Consider the following 5,549-nt stretch of genomic DNA (forward strand, 5'->3'; position numbering starts at 1 on the left):
AGAGATTCTTTAATGACGATGGTGTAGGCCTCTTCAGTTTAGTATAATCACACAAGAGAGGGTCTTGAGATGAAAGATTATCAAAGGAGCTGCGCGCGATAACTCAAAAAAATTAATATTATCAAAAAGGCCCGATCTTTACTTATCAAGAACGTCGCATGATAATTAATTCCAAAAAGCACAAGTTTCTCCTTTCAATTGAAAATTAAAAAACTGTGATGGTGATAATTGAAACATTTCCTCTCCTGTGACAACTAGAGGGATTAAGATCTGAGATTCAAGTGTTCAGCTTCTTTTTGTGATTTTTTTCTGACCATCATGCAGAAGTAATGGCCTTTTATTTTTCATCCTGAGACCAAAAAAAATTATGCTCAAATACAACTAAACTACATTCTCAGTCATGTTTAGAGGGAAATATGTTTTCTTCTGGTTGACGTTTGTGTGACACACACTTCTTTCCCATTTATTTTTGTGCTTTACTACGTCACTCTGGTAGCCAAGAAAATGAAAAATACCAAAGATATTTTCCTAAACCAAGCAGATTTGGTGCCAAAACAAATAACTTCATGCTAAAGTCTAAAAATAACACCAACCCAAGTCTCCTGGGTGAAACTTCTGTGTTGGACATGCTGCTTTCCCTACTACTGGGTGCTATAATAAATAAAATAACAATAACAAGAAAAGCAATCAGAGAGCACAGCACTCCTCCAAGGCTGTTCATTCCCCCATACGGCATTGTCAGAAATGTAGATTTTTTTTTTTTTTAGAAATGCAACAACTGAGGATTCTTTCTCTTTTTATGGTTTCTGGCTGATAAATAGCATGATTTTCATAACATTTTCTGAAAAGATAAAGTGCCTTTCAAACATACCTACCTCTCCAATCTCCCTCTGTAGACTTTGTGGAAATGTTCATTACTGCATCACTAAGAAAATATGTTTCTTATATAACAGTAATGAAGAAGAGTTTATTTGCAGAGAAACAATTATCAAAGAAAGTGTCACAGAATCCCACATTAAAGCTGGAGTTGTCAGATTTTTGGGGGGCATTTTTTAAGCAAAAATGTTCCACTAACCTCTGTTCAAGTGGACTTTGAAGAAGCAAGAATTGTATACCATCTTGCCTCCATTTGCGTGCTTTAGAAAATTAGGTTTTAGCCAATCAGAGGGCTTTTATACCCAGATCAGGTGAGTGATAATAGCAACAAAGTCCAATGTGGGAGTGCAATGGTTTAAATGAAGGTTTTTCTTTGTAAAGCTTGATTTAAATCTTGGATGAAGATACGAGTTAATGTACAGCTCGACTATTTGCGTGGTTGAGGTGCATCTCATCTCTGCTTACTGCAGCTTTAAAGGTAAAGGAGCTGTTGTGTTTGCATGAACATGAACATGCATGTGTGCGAACATGTGGCCAGCGTGATTCAGATTGGCTCTGCTTATGTTTCATGAGGAAATAAATGCATTCAGCATGTTTCTTAGACTTCAAAGGTGCACGCACAATGTAAAAATAAGTAGACTGATGTTAATCGTTGTCTGCATCAGTTTTACAATCTAAGTGTAATGTGATGTGAACATCCATAAAAAAGGTCAGATATGGACGATATTCCAAGATTTTTATCTAACTCAGTCGAAATATTACTTGCAGGTCTTTGACGGAATGCAAAAGTCACCCTGATCAACCACCCTGACCTCTAATGTGCTCATTTTCTGCCTTGTTCCATAAACTACACAATACTGAATGTTGACATTGATCTGAAAGCGAAGGAACAGAATCTTGCTTTATAGGGATATAAGGCCTCTAAAATCTCATTTTTTAAAAAAACTCTAGGGATCAAATGTTGTCCTGCTTCAACAAGAATAAAGATTAAAACATTCTAAAAGGTACAAATTCAGTATTTTTTGAGGAGATGATGGACCGATTCGACATAAACACCTTTAAAGTGTTGAACACAGTTGATCTTTAATTCTCTGTGAAGCCTTATTATTTGTTGCTGAAGGATGGAGAAAGACTCAATTGACTTAGAAAGGGAATAACATTAAATTATTATGAGCTTTGGCCCTGTAATGACAGAAAAAAGTCCCTGGAATTACACACAAACGCTGATAGAGATCAATCCTATCAAAGCTCTCGCACCGTGGCACATAAAATGGAAGAAAATTTCCTCCTCTCCAAGTGCACAAAAGCAGCGAGGAGGTTTCTTCTTCCCCTCTCTCCCTCCATGCACCGGGGGCGGCTTTCTGCATCAGAAGAATTCCTGGCAAATTAATGCACTACCTCTTGGGCTAATTAAATTAGAGGGGATCAAAACTACAGAGCGGCTTTTGTGGTGGACACAATGTTGTGCTTCATGCGCTCTTTGCTCTGGGGGGAATTTCTGCCATTTAGCCTTCTCTCTGCCTGCAGCTCCATGCTGGACTCGCTCTAACACAGTCAAGTTTCTCTAATTTGCTTGAATGAGAAAGAATTATTAACTGATAATAAGAAACCAAGTGAGAGAGGGAGTGTGAGAGAGCGTCGCAGGGCTGCAGGCAGGGATGAGTGGGAAAAGGGTGAACTCCACGGCACCTGAAGCTCATACCATTTTCTTTTTTGTTATTAATTCCTCCCTAAAACGAAGCATTCAGGAGTAAAATTGCTGTGCAAATGACAAGAACGATTATGGTTGTAATTCCTCTTCTTTGGGAAATGTGTGCAGCTTTGTTGCAACTCTAACTGGATCAGGCCGCTAACAAGCTACCGCTAACCACGTAGCATTAAGCGTGACCTCTGCAATGCATGATGGTTCACTCTAAGGTTATTCTGCTTTGCTGGGGACACAGATTCACGGATTACAATTATTACAACACTGCATGGAAGACGGAATTAGCTAAAACGGCAACATACTACATACTACTGTTGTGCAGCATCAACAATAAATGCGTGCAGTTAATTCTAAAGAGATTACAGCTCAGTGGAGACGACTGGACACGTTTATTTTTCCATTTTTCTGCAAACTGTGATCACATTTCCCATAAACCATCTGCCTCCTGACGCCCTCGAGTCTATTCTGAGGAGCAGCAGCACGAGGCTTCTTGATAGCAGCCAATTAGTGTTTTGACAAGGTCAATTTGAATTCAAGGATTTATGGGTTCGGAGTGAAATGGAGAAGGTGGCTCATATGTCAGGCAGCAATTCAATCTCAGGATCAGAGAATTTTTATAACTAATCAATATCGGCAAGCTCGATCTTTTGTTTACGTCCGCTGTCGCACAGGTGAGCACAATTTGTGGTAGGATGCTTGAGAAACAAATTTGGTTTTCTAAATTGATAACCGGCAGAATTATAAAATAATAATGGATTCATTCATAACACAAATTGGGCTCCGTGGATATTTTTCACGTGCTGTTTTGATGATTAGGGCAGCAAACGCTACTGGGAAATAAAAATGCTACTCTGGTTGATTCCAGTACTGATCGGCGGTCATTAAGTGTCACAGAGGTCTTTGTCATGGTGCCTGTCCGGTTGTTAGCTACACTTACACAATGCAGAAAGACATTTTCTTTTTCTCAATTCATTGCAGAGCTATTTAGCTGTCAAACATTTTTTAAATTGCTTTAATGTTCGTAAAATGATATCAGATTGAGAATTGCTGAAAATAATAGCTCATTACAGCAGTAATTAATGTAGAAAACACGAATGATTTCATTAACCAAAGAACTGAAACTTCGAAGGCAGAACACCTGTTTTGATGCAATTTAAGCAATATATCCCAACTACTTCATTAAATGCATGGTTGCAAAGTAAAATAATTCTAATTTGCTGATTTAAATAAACTATTTAAGCTGCAAATACAATTTAGAATTGCATTAGGTCAAAATTATGTGTAATTTAAACTCAAATTTCTGCATTAGTTGACTGAATTGCCTTAATAACCAAAATTCTCTTTACCTTGAGTTCAAGATTTTCAGTCTCCTCCTCCTTCTTAACATGCCTAGAGGATTTCAGATAAAGTTAATTCCACTAAAGTAATGAATTTGGGAATATTTTTAATTGTGATATGACCAATAGTGGACTCATGTTGCTAATTGGTTCTCTATAAAACACAAAAAAATTCAAAAACTACAGATAAAAATCTAATTGGATCAAGTTATTTTTTTAAGTGTTTGTCAATTTAAATGTCCAAAATGATGCTCACACACCAAAAAATTGCTTTTACATATGGTGGAAAACCACTTCAGTCTCATGACTATGATTTCTTTGTATGCTACCAGTTATTAAGGCAATAATTAGATTATAGAGGAAAAGCTAATTCCTTAAACTCAATATAGTTTGTCGGTTGAACATAATTTCATTAGAAGTTGTAGTAACTCAGAAAGATTGATGCACACTCCCAAATATATATTTTTAGAGTACATCTTACAAATGTGCTGAGCAATTTTTCTTCACTGCAAACAGTCCTTTGTCCAATTTTATGATTTTGTAGAACTGGATTACTGCCTTTTTAAATCAAGAATAAAGGCTGCTGATAAACATGAAAAAGAAAATTGTAATACATTTGAGCCAGCATAAGAGCTTTTCTTCCAGTCTTTCTTTAGCCTCAACTTTGTGTCTAAACTTGTGTCCACACAACTGCGGTTGGCAGCCGTTTAACTTTTTTTCCCTCTCATGCAATCCGCTTCTTGAGATAGTCACACGTTACGACTAATTTGCAGCAGAATTAATCAATTGAAAGGAGTCGCCTGTACGTAGCTGAGAGGCACAATGTCTGAGAGGAAAAGGGGCTGATTTGGATCAGCAACAGAAGTCTTAAGTGTGTTTTGCATGCCTTCAGGAAATCTCTCAGAAGTCGAAGGAAGTAGCCTCCCCTCCTCCACCACCACCTCCCACTCGCCCCACCCAACAAGGTCTGCAGCCGAACCCACAGATTAGGAATTAATTCAGCCGTCAGAGCCTGCCTACCTACATTAAGGTGGAGTTACTCTCCTAAACAGCTGATCGAGCATCCAAAGTGAGAAACCATTCAGTCAGAAACAACAGGGGGGACATTAATACAGTGACACAACCTGAAGTTTGTACATCGTATGTACAAATTCCCAGTTTTACTGCACAAAATACCCCTCAGACGTAATATAATTTTCATTTTCTTGACAAATTGCACATTGCACAGAGCGAAAGCATGTGTTTTCCATTCACAAGGAGGTTCAAATGTTTGGCAAAAAGACACGCAGATGCAGGAAAGTCTCTTCTCCGAGCAGCAGACAATGATGCTGCAGTGGATCGGAGACTTGGTGAAGTGATGCTTCACCTCGAGGACACTTCCAGCCATCAGACTCATGACCTTCCATCTCTCTTTGCTGTAATCACCAGGCGTCTCGCGACAAAGTTTGTCATAGTGACAGATTTGTAGAAGGCTGAGTATTTAAAATGTGTTAAATCCATCAAAAAAGCACTAAAACAAAGGAATAAAGTTATTTTTTGTGCATAGTGTTCTGCTGCAGGTGTGTTTCTATAGTTTTGCAGAAATTAATCAGTTTTGTGTCACTTAGAGGAGAACGTTTTCATGGATATGT

The sequence above is a fragment of the Amphiprion ocellaris genome, chromosome 24, assembly GCF_022539595.1.
Source record: "Amphiprion ocellaris isolate individual 3 ecotype Okinawa chromosome 24, ASM2253959v1, whole genome shotgun sequence".
In the NCBI taxonomy this organism is placed as follows: Eukaryota; Metazoa; Chordata; class Actinopteri; family Pomacentridae; genus Amphiprion; species Amphiprion ocellaris.